The following is a 20,583-nucleotide window of genomic DNA, read 5'->3' as shown; positions in this document are numbered from 1 at the left end:
TGTTAAATGATAGAGGTAAAATTTTATTAGAAGATTTCACCACCAATTATAATCTGCAAATAAATAACAAAGAATTTCAAAAAATTACTAAGGCTATCCCTCAAAACATTCTATGTACAGCATATAATCTTTTTCAAAACCCTGACTATAGATCCCCTGACCTCCCTGAACTCTTGGTAAATGGGCATAACATCTAACAGCTAACAGTCTAAAAAACTCCCAAATTAGGGAATTATTTACTAATGTTTTTTTCCCTTATAGATCCAATCCAAATTCCATCTCACATCTGTTCTCCGGTGATCAAAAGAAAGAGATCAGAAAAAATTACCTAAAACTTCCCATTCCTCCCAAAGCTAAGGAGGTCCACTACACAATCCTTTCTGGTATTTACCCTTCCAAACAATTTCTCAGACGTCGCTTTGCTATTGATAATAATTCTTGCTCTCTTTGTGATGGGGATATTGAATCAACAGAACATTTATTTTATGATTGTATATTCTGTAAAGCCCTGTGGAACGATGTGCACTACTGGCTCTTTCCAAAGATTCCAAACTTACTTGAATTTTCTAAAAATGATATTATCTTTGGTTCTCTAAGAAAAGAAAAGAAGCTTGAAAATGTTTTAAATGTAATAATTATTATGGGGAAATTCTTCATTCACAAATGTCGTTTTCTGAAAACAAAGCCGTCCTTTTTTACTTTTCACAAAGAACTCTGCCTCTTCCTCTCATCTGTTAAATTTATGGACAAAAAACAAGCTCTGGGGTCCGTTCTTCGTACCTCGCTAAGTAAGTTAGCTGGATTTGATTGTTGACAATTTCGCGTGATCTTGGATCGTTCGGTTCTCCGAAGCTCATCCGGGACTTGCTGTCATAGCAACAGATCCGTAAGCGTAAACCTGCTTGGGAGCAGGCTTACTTTATGTAAACAGGATTAGATCGCGGCCACTCAGGTATGTCCGCTTCATTTATACGAAAGCAACAGCGATATTTTTCCACTGTTTTTCCATAAATAAATATTATCAATGTAACTAAAGATAATGCAGTATTTGATTCTTTTTATTGATTTCATACAGATACATACAGGTCATTTCCTAAAAAAGGGAAATGTACTATTAATCATTCTGTTTCATGTATTTGATTATTTCAGATGTAATTCATATTTTAGAGTAGTAATAGTAAATTACTTCGTGTAATCAAGATGAGAGACCACGGCTATAAAAGCGAAGGTGGATTTGGGAAGTCTGTCGCAGCCATGTCCTGTCCGTTTGTACGCGAGCAACCCATTGCGGAAGGTGCAAGATTGATAAGGAGAGTTTTCAGAATTCAGCGTATATTGCGGGATAGACAGGATCCTTTAGCTCAGCGCGACAGTGTGCTCATAGAGAGATATCGATTTTCCTGTGAGGGTATTATTTACTTAACCAACTTGTTGGATCCCTATGTTAAGAGTTCCACTCACCGTAGTCGGGCATTAACAACTGCACAAACTGTGTGCATTGCCTTGCGTTTCTTTGCGAGTGGCACGTTTCTGTACGCTGTTGGAGACGCAGAGAACATTGGCAAAAGTGCTGTCTGTCGTTCCATTCGCAAAGTATACCTGGCACTCAAGCATTTCCTGGGTGTGTTTGTGGTTTTTCCAAGCCACTTAAGACCACAGGTTGTCAAACAGGGCTTTTTTTCTATTGCAGGTACATTAAATTCGATAATGAATGTGATGCAATCATGACCTATGTCTGTAACTATAGCTCGATTGTCCGCAGGCTTCCCTAATGTGATTGGTACCATAGACTGCACACACATTGCGATCAAGGCCCCCCCAGGCCCCAATGAAGGGGATTTTGTCAATCGAAAGGGGGTTCACATTATAAATGTGTAGGTGAGTAATACTAATATTTTAGATGGTAATATATAATGAAAAGGAGTGTGTTCACATATAATGAAATCTCTTAGATGGTGTGTGACTCTATGTGCCATATCACAAATGTGGAAGCTAAATGGCCCGGATCAGTGCATGACTCAAGAATTTTCAGAGAGTCAGGGTTATGCACATTATTTGAGCGTGGTAAGAAAAAGAGACTTATTTTGATATTTCATACTTATTTTGGGCCTAACATAACAGCATTTCTCCATTACACAGGGGCCTACGATGGGATTCTCCTTGGAGACAGGGGTTATGCATGCAGGCAGTACTTCATGACACCGTTCCCTGAGCCCAACCCTGGGCCACAAACCCGCTACAATGCAGCTCTAGCCAGGACAAGGGCACGCATTGAAATGACCTTTGGGCAAATAAAGGGAAGATTTCAGTGTCTGAAAAGTCTGAGGGTTGCACCTGACAGGGCATGTGACATTATTGTTGCATGTGCCGTACTGCACAACATCAGAAAGGAGAGGACTCCTGTGGTGGAGGTGCGGCCTGATGATGACCTCCAGCCAGTGCACTTGGACCAACCTAGTGGCAGAGCTGCACGGGACAGAATTGTGCAACACAATTTCGAATATTAAAAACATGACAAAAGATATTTTTCATTGAAATTTATTTGAGCATCTTTTTCTGTCTCATCAAAAAAAGCCAGTCATCATTTGCCAGGAATCATATATACTGTATCACGCAAGGTCATCAATAGTGCTCTGTATGAAAGTGTATTTTTACTTACTCTGAAGTTCCTTTTGAAGCAACTCGATTTCTAGTTGAACTTTTTGCCTCATTAGAGCTTGAAGTTCGATTTCACCTAGAAGCTTTTGTTTCTTTAGCTCAGTATACTCCATTTTTTGCTGGAGACTTCTCTTATAGAGCAAACGAATGTCACCCTGTTTCAATTGTAGAGACAACATTTAACGGTCAATACATGTCATATAGGAAGTAAAATTAATTACAAGACTGCCCACCTCTGTATCAGGCCTCTCTGCCGGCCTCTTTGCCTGCAAATCATACTGCAGTCAGAAACACATAGAAGTACACAAGTAGATACAAATTCAGGCCAAATTATGCATGCACTTACAGGGACTTCCTCCAAACCAAAGTCATCTGACAGGGTTGCTTCACTGTCCTGTGCAATGGAAACAAAATGGTGTTACAAAGGGATGTGGTACAGCCTATTGGTCTAAATAATTAAAAAAAAAAAAAGATTATATATATATATATCTCCCAACTTACTGTGCATGCTTCAGTCACCCCTTGCATGGGAACAGGTAAAAGTGATGGAGTGTTATGTAAAACTACACACAAAAAAACCCACAATGTCAATAAATGTCAAAGTACAAAAAGCATGTTAATTAAGGCAACAACCAAATATTTTACATTGTACAAATAGAATTATGAGCTCATTTCCCAGTTATGAAGGTGCTGCTGCTACTGCACCCCGGCTGCTGGCCCCCAGGGATGCCCTCAACAATCGGTCTGGTGGCATTCAACCCTAGGGCCAGCTCCTCTGCCGGGGTGTGACGAGGGGGTGCAGGACCACCACCTGTCTTTTTTTGCTCTGCCCTTTTCTTGGTTGCTGTTATAAACAAACAAACAGATTATTTCAGGGTCTCTTTTCAAGAGACTAAAAGCAATATAAGTGATAAATATTACCATTCTGTAGAATATTCTTATATTTCACTTTTACTTGTTCCCATGTTCTAGTGGGTCCTGTTGTGGCTCTAATGTAAAAGAGGATATAATGTAATATAATATAATAAATTACTTACGAGTTTAATTTGTCAGCAACTTTCTGCCAGCCCTCTCTCCTTGCTTTTGCAGCCTTTGCAGTGTTCCCTTGCGTTTTAATTAAACTCTGAAACTCCTGAAATCCCTCAATCAGGAGTTCTTGCTCTCCTGCTGAAAAATACTGAGCGCGCTCCTTCAACATTTTCGCTGACCAATCAAAGGGTTGCCGATCAATGTTTCTACTATCGATGCGTAGCCCCTTTTAAGCCACCCAGTGATCTCACATTACTTCATCCAGCTGTACTAATCGTCAACAACAGGTGTGTTCGGAGAACCGGAATAGCGAGCTCAAAGTTGGCGCGATGATTTGATCTTGGATGTGTCATTTGATCTTGGATGTAGTAAGCAAGGTACGAAGAACGGACCCCTGGTTCTGAATCATATCATTATTGAACTAGATCTGCTAGAAAACCCCTAAGGTATAATGTCTTTTTTTTCTTTGTTTGTTTTTTTGTTGTTGTTTTGTTTTGTTTGTTTGCTTTGATTCTGTTTGGGGTTTGATTTTTTTTATTTATTTGTTGTTGTTTGTACTTCCTGTTCATTATCTATCTTCTATATGCTGGAATTCAGCCTGTTCTGATACTATTTCATGTTGGGAAAATAGAATCTTTGTAGAGATTGCCATAATTGTTGTACATTTCTGTGCAAATAAAAAAAAAAATGTTGGCAAAGAGAGGAAGTGCGCATGCGGGGTACCGATCGGACCCCCTCCCTCCTGGCTCACAGCTTCTTCTTCTTCTTGGTTGGCAACCAATGTTAAGGCGCATTACCGCCCCCAGGCTCACATTTCAGTGGACATTTAGATGAGAAAATATATATTTAACACAATTAAGGAAAGTACTAATAAAATAAAAGTTTATTAACCAATTTTGATAGGAAATTGCTTAATTTTAGAAATGTTTTTGCTCTTTTTTGCTCTATAAAATAGTTGTTTTCTTTTAGAATTGGGACCCACACCCAGTTCCACACCTTGGCTCAGGCGATTAGAGGATCATCAGGGGGTCCTTTTGTCCCTCTGTGGGGGGACACTCCCACTAGGGTTATATCTGGGACTCTCCACCATTTGACCTTAGAACTGAAGAAGCCTCTCGGATGAGAGGTGAAACGTCTTCAAGTAACTTAAAGAAGTCCAGACGCTTTTCTTTGCAAGCTCCTTTGACTTCTTTTAGAATCATTCATCTTAGCAGTAGGATTTAAATGAAAAGAGAAACAAATTAAGTTTGAGTGAAAATGTACATTTTTTGCACTCTCTGGTCAACTCAGTGAATCAAATGATTCAAAAAACCCGAGTCACTTTGGTGAGTGACTCATTAAAACTCGATTCAGTAAAAAGAATCAAATTTACCATCACTAATGACGACAGTTGGTCCAGTGATGGGTTAAAAACAGATGAGGCGTTCAGGTGGTGCTTGGAAATTTGAGCATTGAACATGTCTGTGTGTTGCTCTCTGTGTGTGAGAGACATATGTCGTGTCCAAATTCATGGGCTGCATCCTCCTGAGGACCTAGCCTTAGCGGTCTATGTGGGCCGGGTCCTCAGAAGGTCGGGTAGGCCGGAAGTAAACGGCTGGGGAAATTGGACGGTCTAGCCTTCTGATTAGCGTCACCGCTGTCTCGGTGGAGTTTAATAAACTCGGCCGTCTGCTCCTTGCTATCTAAAATATAACAGGACACTGGCGTAAATTCTCGACTGTCTCACACTTCTGTTTAATCAGTTTTCTGTTTGACGTTTATTCAGCTGTGTGAAAATCCCAGAGGAACCCACCCGGGGGATTAATAAAGTTTTATTTTATCTAATCTAATAACTTTAATCTCGGCCAAACCGATTTACTCACGAACAAATAAAACACTGAAAAAAGCCCAACAATATCATTTTTACGTTGTCTAAGTGACTTATATATTACGTTTAACCTGAGTAGCGAAACTCCGTGGTGATATGAAAATGATGTGCCGGGAGTTGTGCCGTTCTCAGCAGCTTCAGTGACCCTCAAGCTCCCGGCTTGTTATCGAGCTGGTGGAAAGCAGATGCTCCGAAAACATCGAAGCACTTTTGCAAATATGCAATATCTTGATAAACCGAGCAGATATTTGATGTTTACACAGCTACTTTCTTGCCTGAAAATATGTTAAAAGTTTATTTTGCTATAGTAATGGCACGCACACAGACATGCGCCTCACTTCTGCTGCTTAAAATGAACAGAAAAGTCAGCCCAAAACAAATCGTTCCCAAATGAAAAGTACAAGTCGTATTGACAAAATTCTTTCACCGTAAGCACCAGCAATGTCTAGTCTACTGATTTCTCAGTTTTTATGCCTGTGGAGTTTATTATATGGACATGGTGACAGTGTAAAGACAGCCTGTACTTCTGATTTTCAAACAAACTTTCTGAGCCATTTTAACATTGGAGTCTATGGAAGAGTTGGAGGGAGGAGGCTGTGCATTGGTGACATTTATGAAAGAACCATAACACCTATTACAATAATACACGCATTGGATGAAAGAGGACAGCGATGGCTACGGTTTGAGGGTAAAATGATGGCTGTAGAGCGAACATTGTGGACACAGCAGCAGTTTTAAGAAAAGATTTTAAGATTAATTCCCCCCCTCCTCTCACTCTGGCAGTTGAGCTGTCTCACTCTAGCGCCAACATTCCGTCCCATACACACCCATTATAAACTCTGAAACGGCTGAAAAAAAAGGATGAAACTTAAACTGGAACTGAAGAAAAAGTATAATAGATATTGAAAATATAAATGCAAGTTGAAGAGTTGAATGTTTTGGCTTCGTTTTAAAGTTTGAATGGTGGCTCTATGTCAACGTATGTGGAAGTGGTAAGAGTTTAAAGAGGAATAAGTTGAATGAGAATTTGAAGGGTCTTTCCACTGAAATACATGGGAAATTTTTGTTGAATAAAGTTGAATAATTTTAAAAATATAAATGTTAAAAATGAGAAAAATAGAAGCTAAAAGCTAAAAATAACAGAATAAAACTTGATTCACCTAAAAAAAAAAGAATCCTCGTTCAATTATGTCATGTGACAGCCTAACTCCTATGACATCATACTACGATGGTTCTATGCCTTTGATCTGAAAGCCTTAAATAGGGGTGCAATCCTAAACATTCAGTCAGTTTATTCGCAGCACTCGTGTTCGCAGCATTCAAACGTACGCCTTAGAAACATTTTGAAACAGTTTTACACAGTCATTTTATCAAGACTACAACATGTCTGAAAGAAAACACAGCAAAAAACAACAAGCTTACGCTGGCTGTCCTCTCGAGGGTGCACAGCCAAATTCCCCATCAGCTGAAAGTAGGCAGGTAAACCAAAATCTAGAGGACAGGATTAAACAAATCCAAGCAGAGAAGATTCAACTTGAAGAGCAGTGCAGACAAATGGAGACCCATAATAAACAGCTGGAGGAAAGGCACAATGGGTTTGTCAAGAACCAACAAGTCTTGCAAGTAAAGCTTAATGAAGCACTGCACAGAAATGCAGAAATGGTTCATGAGAATAAACAACTGGACACTAAATACAGAGAACTGGAGGCCCGAAATAAAGACTTGGAAGAAAGGCACAAGGAAATGCTGGTGAACCAACAGAAGCAGCCCAACGTGGATAACATAAATGAGGGCTGGGGAATAATGTTTAATCAAGCAAAGCAGCGCATTGCAAGCCTGATGACAGAAAAGAAGCAGAACAGGCATGAGTTAAGAACAATGTCCTGCCAGCTTCAACAAGCACAAACTGTTAATCTGGAAATCTATGGGAATCTCCAACACGCTGTCAACTTGAAACAGCAGCTGCAAGTACAGCTTGATGAAGCCCTGGAGGAAAACCAAGAGCTTCTTCAAGAGAAGAAACAGCAGGACATAAAGGACAAAGACATGAAATGCAAACTTCACAACATGAAGAAACAAAATGATGTCTTGCAAGTAAAGCTTAATGAAGCACTGCACAGAAATGCACAAGTGCTTCATGAGAAGAAACAACTGGACACTAAATACAAAGAACTGGAGGCCCGAAATAAAGACTTGGAAGAAAGGCACAATGGGTTTGTCAAGAACCAACAAGTCTTGCAAGTAAAGATTAATGAAGCACTGCACAGAAATGCAGAAATGGTTCATGAGAATAAACAATTGGACACTAAATACAAAGAACTGGAGGCCCGAAATAAAGACTTGGAAGAAAGGCACAAGGAAATGCTGGTGAACCAACAGAAGCAGCCCAACGTGGATAACATAAATGAGGGCTGGGGAATAATGTTTAATCAAGCAAAGCAGCGCATTGCAAGTCTGATGACAGAAAAGAAGCAGAACAGGCATGAGTTAAGAACAATGTCCTGCCAGCTTCAACAAGCGCAAGCTGTTAATCTGGAGATCTATGGGAATCTCCAAGATGCTGTCAACTTGAAACAGCAGCTGCAAGTACAGCTTGATGAAGCCCTGGAGGAAAACCAAGAGTTTCTTCAAGAGAAGAAACAGCAGGACATAAAGGACAAAGAGATGGAATGCAAACTTCACAACATGAAGAAACAAAATGAAGTCTTGCAAATAAAGATTAATGAAGCACTGCACAGACATGCACAAGTGCTTCATGAGAAGAAACAACTGGACACTGAATACAGAGAACTGGAAGGCCAAAATAAAGACTTGGAAGAAAGACACAAGGAAATGCTGGTGAACCAACAGAAGCAGCCCAACGTGGATAACATAAATGAGGGATGGGGAATAATGTTTAATCAAGCTAAGCAGCGCATTGCAAGTCTGATGACAGAAAAGAAGCAGAACAGGCATGAGTTAAGAACAATGTCCTGCCAGCTTCAACAAGCACAAGCTGTTAATCTGGAGATCTATGGGAAACTCCAAGACGCTGTCAACTTGAAACAGCAGCTGCAAGTACAGCTTGATGAAGCCCTGGAGGAAAACCAAGAGCTTCTTCAGGAAAAAGAGCAACTGGAAAAAATACAGGAGAAGAAAAACAAGCACAATTAGAAGAACTGGAGAAAAAATGCAAGAAACTTGAGGAGGAAATTCTTCTGGTTTTTCAGGAGGAGGGACCCTCCTGCTTCCTCACTGGATCATGAGGCGGCATAGCCTGGTCTACCTCCACCACTTTCCTCATCTCCTCACCCCTATACCTCCCCTCTTGCCCTTTCTCTCCTTCCACCTCTCCATCATTCTCCATTTTTTCTTTCTCCCCTCCCTTCTTCATCCTTTTTCTTTTCTTTGTAATTGGCCAACAGAAGTATATTTCATCTTGTCTCCCTATATTGTCTCTCCATCCCCCCCAACCGGTCGCAGCAGATGGCCGCCCCTTCTTGAGCCTGGTTCTGCTGGAGGTTTCTTCTTATAAAAGGAGTTTTTCCTCCCCACTGTCGCCTAGTGCTTGCTCAAAGGGGATCTTTTGATTGTTGGGTATTTTCCTGCTAATACTGTAGGGTTTTCACCTTACATTATAAAGCATCTTGAGGAGACTCTTGTTTTGCTGCGATGCTATATAATCTTAGATTTAACTGAATTTTAAAATCAGCTATTATAGCATCAAAGTAAAACAAAATGAAATTTAAAAAAACCTGACATAAAAAAAATAGATTTACCATCAAATAAAAATCCTAATCTCAAACATATTCTGATTTTTCTTGTGTTTTATTGTGTTGTCAAGTATGAGGATTTTTAGTAGATCAGACTCTACTGTGTTAGAGAAAAGAGAAGCAGGTAGAACTGGGTTAATTTACTGCATTGTCTTTGGCAAACATAATTTAAAGTTAATTACAAAACTCTTACTGCCTATATTCTACTCAATAAAGTTCATCTTATCTTATTCTGTTTTCATTGCGCCATTCTCTCAATACAGTTTTTGAATTTACATACTATAACGTACACGGCAGTTTGTTTCTGTGCTTCTGCAACCTTTTCTTAGCTTTTCCTATAAGGTATTTGTAATTAATTAAAAATATATATATTATTTTTTTGGCTTTAGTGGATTTCCGCTCAGGTAACTCGGCCATTATGCACTACCCAGTAAACAAAATGGCTAAACAGTATCTTAATGTCTGTCACTGGTCCGGAGGTGTATCAATTTCACGTTGACGAGCCATGAGCTTCTCCAAGATCTTTCCCATATTGTGTTCCATAAGAACACTCTGAGTACTCACAGCCCTTCCCAGCCCTTTGATCATCGCGGCTAGCCTTGTGGGGTTTTGAACAGCTGTAACCGCTTTCTTCAATTTCCCTTAAACTAGGGCCAAGCCACCACCGATCAGCAAGAACCCCGTTATCATGGTTCTGAATAGGTAGATGTCTTTGATGTCCTCAATAGACAGTCCTGCCAGGCTCCTCGTCCTGAAGAGAGTGTCAACTGCATTAAGGGACCAGTTGATCAAATCCATAATTCTTCTTTAGGATTTAGAGAACAAGAATAAGAGGCTCTCTGACGGTTAGTTAGACGAGAGAAGTCAAGGATATAGAAGCATTAAACTGATTTTACATTGCCTTGTTATTCTAATCTTTATCTGCGTTTTGGACTCCAAACATTCACACCTGCTGTTGGTAACCAGAGTTCACAAGAGTGTAAGGCGTGTAGTTCAATAAAGTGATCGATGTGTTCACTAGCTGATTTCAATAAACCGGTAACTTATCAAATCTATATTTTATAGGAAGTACATTACTGATAAAAGTGGTAATAAACACGGTAACCAATAAAAAATTAAATTTTCTGTTATAAAAAAAATACTGCTGTGAGCTTGGTTTTCTAACAACAGGTGTGAACATCTACAGTCTTTAAGCTCTGGTAAAGATTTAAAAATAAAAGCATTAAATAACATAACATTAAACACTAAATTAGTTTGATGGTGTTGACTGCAGCAGCTCAATGTTAATCAGCTGATGGTGATGGAAGCAGATTAGCGTTTCTCATCATGGTTGTTGGTGATGTGTTGGTCGAAACAAGACGGCTCTTAGAGCCGACTCTTTGCTCCTTATCCGGTCGTTAAGTCTGACGTAGTGATGCGCCAATCATGAACAAATCGTTCAATACTGGAGAATCACTTTACTGACTCATGAATCATGATTCACAAGTCCAACTGACTCACTGACTCATCCCTGTTGCTGTTAGCAGCAATGTATCTAGCTTATAATTAAAATTATAAGATAGATAAACACAACATCCAGTATCGTAACAAAAAAATTTCTGCTCTGAACTGGAAGAAAAAACCCTGAGTAGAAGCTCACATCAAGAAAATAGCTCCTCGGTTCACAGTAGCATCGCTCTGCTAACATGCTAACAGCACATTTGAGCTACTCATCGGGTCTACCCAATCCGTACCACGCATGTGCAGGGGTTTTCTTCTTCTTCTGTACGTTTAATGGCAGTTTACTCCCCAGTGTCCGAGGATACTGCCACCTGCTGACTGAGCGAATGAACCCTATTGTAAACTGAATTAGCGTCATTACAAACGTGTGTTAAATTTGATTTAGTGATAATAGAGTGTGTTTATGCTTGTCTGTGTGGAGAGGATTGTTGGAATAGTGATGATGATGTCCGCTATCACTGTCAATTGCCAGTAAACACTTCATCTAGCTGCTGAATCTTCACGTGACATATTACAAAGTCTGTATTATTAACTCTGTCATTAGGCACCATTCTTCTTATTTTACGGCGCTGTTGTTCAATCGGGGAACGCTCTCTGTTGAGGAGAAAAGCAAAAATTTGTTGCGGATACAGATAGTCCATTGTTTAAATGTCCCGGTAGTCCAGCTAAACTTTGATTTTATATGGAAACGCAAAACCCACTATATTAGGTAAGGTAATTTAGTCAAACATTTTGAAGATGGAGGTTTGCAAGCTATTGAATTTGACAGCTTAAATGGCACTAGAAAAAATAAATTGGCTTAGGTCATTTTTAAGAAGTCAAAATAGCCTTTGGTTTCACATTCCAAGCAAAATATTCTCAGATCAAGGCGGAATTAATCTTTTACTTCGATGTGATTTTGACATAAAAAAAACAACTCCCCATAAAGCTCTCTTCCTTTCACCAGCAAGTTTTATTATACTGGAAATTAATATACAAACATAACTACAGCCCACACAACACTCTCCTATGGAACTGTCGCTACATAAACGTTGGAAACAAATCAATCTTTATAAAAAAATGGTACGATAAGGGCATCTGGTCAGTGATGCATTTGTTAAATGATAGAGGTAAATTTTTATTAGAAGATTTCACCACCAATTATAATCTGCAAATAAATAACAAAGAATTTCAAAAAATTACTAAGGCTATCCCTCAAAACATTCTATGTACAGCATATAATCTTTTTCAAAACCCTGACTATAGATCCCCTGACCTCCCTGAACTCTTGGTAAATGGGCATAACATCTAACAGCTAACAGTCTAAAAAACTCCCAAATTAGGGAATTATTTACTAATGTTTTTTTCCCTTATAGATCCAATCCAAATTCCATCTCACATCTGTTCTCCGGTGATCAAAAGAAAGAGATCAGAAAACATTACCTAAAACTTCCCATTCCTCCCAAAGCTAAGGAGGTCCACTACACAATCCTTTCTGGTATTTACCCTTCCAAACAATTTCTCAGACGTCGCTTTGCTATTGATAATAATTCTTGCTCTTTTTGTGATGGGGATATTGAATCAACAGAACATTTATTTTATGATTGTATATTCTGTAAAGCCCTGTGGAACGATGTGCACTACTGGCTCTTTCCAAAGATTCCAAACTTACTTGAATTTTCTAAAAATTATATTATCTTTGGTTCTCTAAGAAAAGAAAAGAAGCTTGAAAATGTTTTAAATGTAATAATTATTATGGGGAAATTCTTCATTCACAAATGTCGTTTTCTGAAAACAAAGCCGTCCTTTTTTACTTTTCACAAAGAACTCTGCCTCTTCCTCTCATCTGTTAAATTTATGGACAAAAAACAAGCTCTGGGGTCCGTTCTTCGTACCTCGCTAAGTAAGTTAGCTGGATTTGATTGTTGACAATTTCGCGTGATCTTGGATCGTTCAGTTCTCCGAAGCTCATCCGGGACTTGCTGTCATAGCAACAGATCCGTAAGCGTAAACCTGCTTGGGAGCAGGCTTACTTTATGTAAACAGGATTAGATCGCGGCCACTCAGGTATGTCCGCTTCATTTATACGAAAGCAACAGCGATATTTTTCCACTGTTTTTCCATAAATAAATATTATCAATGTAACTAAAGATAATGCAGTATTTGATTCTTTTATTGATTTCATACAGATACATACAGGTCATTTCCTAAAAAAAGGGAAATGTACTATTAATCATTCTGTTTCATGTATTTGATTATTTCAGGTGTAATTCATATTTTAGAGTAGTAATAGTAAATTACTTCATGTAATCAAGATGAGAGACCACGGTTATAAAAGCGAAGGTGGATTTGGGAAGTCTGTCACAGCCCGTTCTCACTCCCGAGGCGTAACATGCCGACGTTTTGTCACGTCCCGGGGCGTTCCTGAGGAACGCAAAAGGAGACCTTCGGCGTTCTCATGGTACGCGGCGGGTTATGGCCGAAATCCAGTGCAATGACGTTCCCGCGGTAATAGACGTTCCAGCCCTGTATTCCAGCCCTAACCATAACCTTTTTCCTGATCTTAACCAGGACTTTAATGATGTTAAATAGCGTGTTTCTAAGTGATTTGAAGAAAAAGAGTGAACATGTGTAGATTGAGTCCATATGGTTCTCATATTTCCTCATTTTTCCGAGGTCATCATTTAGGAACGTGGTGGGTAGCCGAAAACGTAATATGTTGACGATTTGTCACCTAGCCTAAAATGTTACGCTTTGGGAGTGAGAACGTGTTGGTCGCAGCCATGTCCTGTCCGTTTGTACGCGAGCAACCCATTGCGGAAGGTGCTTTTTTTCTATTGCAGGTACATTAAATTCGATAATGAATGTGATGCAATCATGACCTATGTCTGTAACTATAGCTCGATTGTCCGCAGGCTTCCCTAATGTGATTGGTACCATAGACTGCACACACATTGCGATCAAGGCCCCCCCAGGCCCCAATGAAGGGGATTTTGTCAATCGAAAGGGGGTTCACATTATAAATGTGCAGGTGAGTAATACTAATATTTTAGATGGTAATATATAATGAAAAGGAGTGTGTTCACATATAATTATTGAGTTGGTGGGTAGCAGATGCTCCGAAAACGTCGAAGCACTTTTGCAAATATGCAATATCTTGATAAACCGAGCAGATATTTGATGTTTACACAGCTACTTTCTCGCCTGAAAATATGTTAAAAGTTTATTTTGTGACCCAGAAAGATTAGTAAGAGTAATTTTAAAACTTAGTAGCGGCCGCCATTATTGGAAACTGGAGTTTGGCTGGGCCGCGCTATGAATTCTGGGATATGGTAGGCCACGAAGGACACACCCGACCCATCCTTCAAATTCGGGGGACGAAAAGGGGGACGCATTTGTCGGCTGCATTCGGAGGAGTCTACGAATTTCGACAGCCTTCGGCGCATCGCTGTGACGTAATCGGTCTACAAATGCGACCTCAGGAGGATGCAGCCCATGAATTTGGACACGACCATAGAGAGATAGAGGGAAAAATACAATAGACTAGTGTACAAATTGGTACTTTTTGCCCGAGTATAAGCGAATGAGTGACATACAGAAAAACACGGCAACTGGCATTACATGAGCAAATAAAAAGTATTTCATCTTGAACTGTTTTGTGGGTTTCATTTTAAGACTACTTTAAGTGTGTTAGTGGGGAGATAAACTATACAGACTATAAACAGAGACATTAAATGAGATTAGATTAGTTAAACGTTAATTAAAATGTGGGAAAATCAACTACAGACAGGTAGATGCTGTGAGCTTTAATTATCCAGTCAGAAAGGATGATTTTAAAGTCATCAACTGACTCCAACTGCCCAGATCTGAAAAACCTGTGTGCCAATCACAATGCTCTACTTAGTTGGCATATACTAACTACTGACAAACTATTAATCTGTGGCAAAACCCTGTCAAATCTGTCTTATTGTACCTATTGAAAAAGTTAATCTTACTACAACTGGTTAGATGCAGCAGACATTTTTAGGTTTAACCTTGGCAGAGTGAGAGAGAGCTGGTTAAGCAGGCAGGTGTGAGCCTGGTTGCTATAGTGACTGCACCTAATGGCACGCACACAGACATGCGCCTCACTTCTGCTGCTTAAAATGAACAGAAAAGTCAGCCCAAAACAAATCGTTCCCAAATGAAAAGTACAAGTCGTATTGAGAAAATTCTTTCACCGTGAGCACCAGCAATGTCTAGTCTTCTCAGTTTTCATGCCTGTGGAGTTTATTATATGGACATGGTGACAGTGTAAAGACAGCCTGTACTTCTGATTTTCAAACAAACTTTCTGAGCCATTTTAACATTGGAGTCTATGGAAGAGTTGGAGGGAGGAGGCTGTGCATTGGTGACATTTATGAAAGAACCATAACACCTAGTACAATAATACACGCATTGGATGAAAGAGGACAGCGATGGCTACGGTTTGAGGGTAAAATGATGGCTGTAGAGCGAACATTGTGGACACAGCAGCAGTTTTAAGAAAAGATTTTAAGATTAATTCCCCCCCCCTCTCACTCTGGCAGTTGAGCTGTCTCACTCTAGCGCCAACATTCCGTCCCATACACACCTATTATGAACTCTGAAACGGCTGAAAAAAAAGGATGAAACTTAAACTGGAACTGAAGAAAAAGTATAATAGATATTGAAAATATAAATGCAAGTTGAATAGTTGAATGTTTTGGCTTCGTTTTAAAGTTTGAATGGTGGCTCTATGTCAACGTATGTGGAAGTGGTAAGAGTTTAAAGAGGAGTAAGTTGAATGAGAATTTGAAGGGTCTTTCCACTGAAATACATGGGAAATTTTTGTTGAATAAAGTTGAATAATTTTAAAAATATAAATGTTAAAAATGAGAAAAATAGAAGCTGAAAGCTAAAAATAACAGAATAAAACTTGATTCACCTAAAAAAAAAAGAATCCTCATTCAATTATGTCATGTGACAGCCTAACTCCTATGACATCATACTACGATGGTTCTATGCCTTTGATCTGAAAGCCTTAAATAGGGGTGCAATCCTAAACATTCAGTCAGTTTATTCGCAGCACTCGTGTTTGCAGCATTCAAACATACGCCTTAGAAACATTTTGAAACAGTTTTACACAGTCATTTTATCAAGACTACAACATGTCTGAAAGAAAACACAGCAAAAAACAACAAGCTTACGCTGGCTGTCCTCTCGAGGGTGCACAGCCAAATTCCCCATCAGCTGAAAGTAGGCAGGTAAACCAAAATCTAGAGGACAGGATTAAACAAATCCAAGCAGAGAAGATTCAACTTGAAGAGCAGTGCAGACAAATGGAGACCCATAATAAACAGCTGGATGAGAACAAGAATAAGAATAAGAGAATTAGTTAGACGAGAGAAGTCAAGGATATAGAAGCTAATCAGGAGAGATAAGAGAGGGTGAGAAATGTGTCTGCCTCCTCCATGAGCCATAAGAGAAGACCTTATAGTACCATCAAATAAAGATTTTGTGTTTTAAACCATTGGTTGTTGTTTTTTTTAATCATTGTTGTTCTCAGAACACTGCACCAAACCAGTTGGACAAAGATGGTTGATAAAGATCTTACTGGAGTATCGTATCTATCTAATGACTGATTCTTTTGTTTCTTTTCCTGTGTGACAAATTTAGGCCTTCCTTCTTTACCCTTTAGTACTTCCCTCATCAGCCCCTTTCCTCATTCTTCACCTGGTTAGAGGTTGATTAGCAATTCCTGGCTAACATCAGGGGCTTTCCTGTTCCATAATAATTGGTGCTGGCCATGTATACTTCAGTGGCCTTTGTTTGTTGTCCTTTTGGTTGAGCGTTTGTGGCTGTATAGTGGGTTTTTCTTGTGTGCCGTGGCTTGTGATCACTTTGGTAATCACTTGCTGTGTGGTGTGTGAGTCCTGGGATGGTTACTAAAGGCTAGGTTGGAATGTTTATAAGTACATTTTATGACAACTTATGATTGTTTTTAAAATTCTCTTATTTGCTTTTAAATCTTTTAATGGCCTGGGCCCCCCCACCTCTCGGAGCTACTACAACCATATACACCTGCCCGTTCCCTTAGGTCCGCCAATCAGCAGCTCCTTAAGGTACCGAAAACAAAGTATAAATTTAAAGGTGATCGTGCTTTTGCTGTAGGTGCTCCAAAGTTGTGGAATGATCTACCTTTGCATGTTAGGCAGGCCTCTTCTCTTTCTGAATTTAAAAGTCTTCTTAAAACACATTTATTCGCTGAAGCCTTTGGCATTGATTAGAGGGGTTGACTCTATTTGTTTTAACATGTTTCAATTTATTTTAGTTTTTTAGTTATTTATTTTATCTTATCTTATCTCATTTTAATTTTTATTTACTTATGCTATTAGCATGTACAGCACTTTGTGAACTCTGGTTTTATGTTAAAGTGCTTTATAAATAAAGGTGGTATGGTAGTCGGGCATTAACAACTGCACAAACTGTGTGCATTGCCTTGCGTTTCTTTGCGAGTGGCACGTTTCTGTACGCTGTTGGAGACGCAGAGAACATTGGCAAAAGTGCTGTCTGCCGTTCCATTCGCAAAGTATACCTGGCACTCAAGCATTTCCTGGGTGTGTTTGTGGTTTTTCCAAGCCACTTAAGACCACAGGTTGTCAAACAGGGCTTTTTTTCTATTGCAGGTACATTAAATTCGATAATGAATGTGATGCAATCATGACCTATGTCTGTAACTATAGCTCGATTGTCCGCAGGCTTCCCTAATGTGATTGGTACCATAGACTGCACACACATTGCGATCAAGGCCCCCCCAGGCCCCAATGAAGGGGATTTTGTCAATCGAAAGGGGGTTCACAGTATAAATGTGCAGGTGAGTAATACTAAGTAGTTCTTGCTCTGCTGCCAAAAAATACTGAGCGAGCTCCTTCGACATTTTCGCCGACCAATCAAAGGGTTGCCGATCAATGTTTCTACTATCGATGCGTAGCCCCTTTTAAGCCACCCAGTGATCTCACATTACTTCATCCAGCTGTACTAATCGTCAACAACAGGTGTGTTCGGAGAACCGGAATAGCGAGTGTAACCCCCCTCAGTCTCTATTTCCGGTGCTGTATGAGTAAAACTCTCTGGACTCGAGATGGGTAGAGCTCAGGCGTGGTTTATTCCCCTTTTTGTGGGTCTCTGCAATAACATGGGAACATGGGACATGAATAACCATGGGTTTCCAGCAACAGGATTCCACCCAAACACAGCAAAAGCTTCATTGCTACTAACGATAAGCTAATGATCGTATAGTGGAACTCTGTTTTCTTAAAATAAATAAAAAAACAAATATTGATTGAAAAATAAAATGGCAACAAAACTTATTACGGAAAATAAAATAAAAACATTACTGCATTGTGGTTTAGGTAACAAAAGAGAAATTAATTCACTTAAATGCACGGTCATGTAAATATAAATAAACTTCCAGACCAAAGCCAAATTTCCTTTCATGTACAATAGTAAATGGAACAATGCTGCCATCTACTGGGCAAAACTTAACAAGCAGTATTTCTTAAACAGAATTAGCCTGCAGCTCAACCAAATACATGTTTCAAAATACACATACCTGCAATAACATGGGAACATGGGACATGAATAACCATGGGTTTCCAGCAACAGGATTCCGCCCAAACTATCAAAAGAAGTTTCAAAGTTATTAGACACGACAGTCTCCTCTAGCTGTTAGCCGCTAGCTCAGCGTGTCCATTTTTCCTACCGTCTAACCCGTTAATTGCAAAACAAGATCATAAAACTGAAATCTACTCAGATGCTACTGTATGGGCAGTTCATGCTGTTAATGCACTGCCATGTTAACTTCAATGAGGATTTTCAAATATGTTTTAAACTCATGTTCAGTCAGGGCGGACTGAGGAAGGACTTACCACAGCAAAAGCTTCATTGCTACTAACGGATAAGCTTAGGGAAAGCCCGTTTACCAGTAGCAGACTTCCGCTGCGGAATTTCAAAATAAATGTTTCGAAATAAACCCATGGTTGCGATCCCAAGTTTAACAGGAATTTAACAACAACAAAACCATATTCATTCTTTTACATCGTTACATACACCCCCCTTAAATTCTGTTAAACTCCAAGCCAGTTCAAAGGAGTATCAAGGGCCAGAAACAAAAGAAACTATGAACAGCAGGCGCTTCGGGTTGAAATCAATACACTAATATTAATCGTCGTCGATACAGAATCCTTTTATATAAAAGTGTCAAGACATTGGGTGGTACCAAGCCCAATACCTTCAACAGACTAGAGAAGATGCCATCTACACCTCCTTAACATCACATATAAGAGCACACAAAATAATACCCCAAAATCACATCCTGGACCACAAAAAAAATAGGTCAAAAGATACATGAAACCAAGTTAATTCCCTTAAATCTAAAACATACTAGTCAGAAATGCAAAACCTGACCCTGAAACAGAAGAAGTTTCCTCAACTTTCTGCACCGCCATCTCACAAATCAGTCTCTTGGGAGGCCTAACACTCCTCCCATACCTAGTGGTAGCTAGCCCATCCAAGCCCGCCTGAATACTCTGAGGCTGTGTGCAAATAGCAACATCTAGGTCAACATCAGCCATGGGAGCTACAGGAGCCATGGCAACAGGTTCAGAGCTTTGATGGAGAACAGCATCACTGATCACGGGAGCAGGCAAGGGGGACTCACTAATGGAGTTTTCAAACACTTCAGCGTTAACTTCAGGGGGTGGGTCCTCCGCTGTGATAGAACCACTGCTGGGGTCCACATCGCAGAGAGAATGGCGTCTCACGTTGAGGGAACCTTCAACTTCCACCGGCTCATCATCAGCGAGACCCTGTATCTCCGGCGTTTTCAGTAGCCAGTCCAGTGTCCTGTCATGATGATCCATCTGTGTTGACTTCACAGACCCTTGGTCATCTCCATTATTCAGATTCCCTCTGCTCAAGTCAACAAGGGAGGCCGGGCTCCCCTCCACACCCAAGCCCAGGAAGTTAACAGGGAGAAGGAGGTTTCTGTGTACAACTTTTTCCTTGCCTGTATGGCTCTCTCTTAACCTGTACACATTGATCCCAGACCTAACTGACACAACATCATAAGGCGTGGGATCCCACTTGGCGGCTAACTTTCTTTTTCCCCTTTCACCACGATTGGCCAACAACACTCTATCACCTACAGCCAGAGGTGAGCCTTTGACTTTACGGTTGTAGAGTCTGGCATGGCGCGCTTGCTCATGCAAAGCATGGTTCTGGGCAATCTGTGAGGCATCAAACAGGTCTTTCCGCAACCGTGAGACAAACTCATGGTGGCCGATCACATCATCATTTTGCAGCACATGTTGGAACATTATGTCAACAGGAAGGCGTGGAACTCGCCCAAAAATGACATAAAAGGGGGCCAAACCAGTCGTCTCATGCACTGTGCAATTGTAGCAGAACGTGAGAGTGCGTAACATCTGAGGCCACCTAGCCTTGGCTGTTGGAGGGAGAGTCCTCAGCATATTCCCAAGTGTCCTGTTGAACCGTTCAGTGACCCCATTGCCCATAGGATGGTATGGCGTAGTATGCGATTTCTGCACACCTGCCATCTCTAAGAGGTCCTTCAACAGTCTGCTTTCAAAATTTGATCCCTGATCCGAATGAATCCTCCTAGGAAAGCCATAAACACAAAAGAAATCATCCCACAACCTGTGCGCTACATGTTTTGCAGACTGGTTTCGGCAGGGGAAAGCATGTGCCAATTTGGAGAAATGGTCAGTTACGACCAGA

At 40.1% G+C, this 20,583-nt stretch overlaps 3 long non-coding RNA genes across 3 annotated transcripts in view; 2 read left to right on the top strand and 1 right to left on the bottom strand.

The window, feature by feature from the left end:
* The window catches only part of LOC146513543 (uncharacterized), a 543,433-nt gene that overhangs the window by 97,195 nt on the left and 425,655 nt on the right, over window positions 1-20,583 (top strand). The gene's annotated exons all lie outside the window — the stretch shown is intronic.
* Window positions 1-20,583, top strand: part of LOC146513558 (uncharacterized) — a 125,166-nt gene that overhangs the window by 61,240 nt on the left and 43,343 nt on the right. The gene's annotated exons all lie outside the window — the stretch shown is intronic.
* Window positions 3,525-3,812, bottom strand: LOC146513561 (uncharacterized). Its single transcript, XR_014875066.1, has 2 exons — window positions 3,696-3,812; window positions 3,525-3,647 (listed from the first exon to the last, which is right to left on the bottom strand). It is a non-coding gene; the product is annotated as an uncharacterized LOC146513561 (long non-coding RNA).

The sequence above is a fragment of the Neolamprologus multifasciatus genome, chromosome 7 (assembly GCF_963576455.1).
Source record: "Neolamprologus multifasciatus chromosome 7, fNeoMul1.2, whole genome shotgun sequence".
NCBI classification, from domain to species: Eukaryota; Metazoa; Chordata; class Actinopteri; order Cichliformes; family Cichlidae; genus Neolamprologus; species Neolamprologus multifasciatus.
The sequence above is the reverse complement of the archived record's forward strand: the minus strand, read 5'-3'. Positions and strand labels throughout refer to the sequence as shown.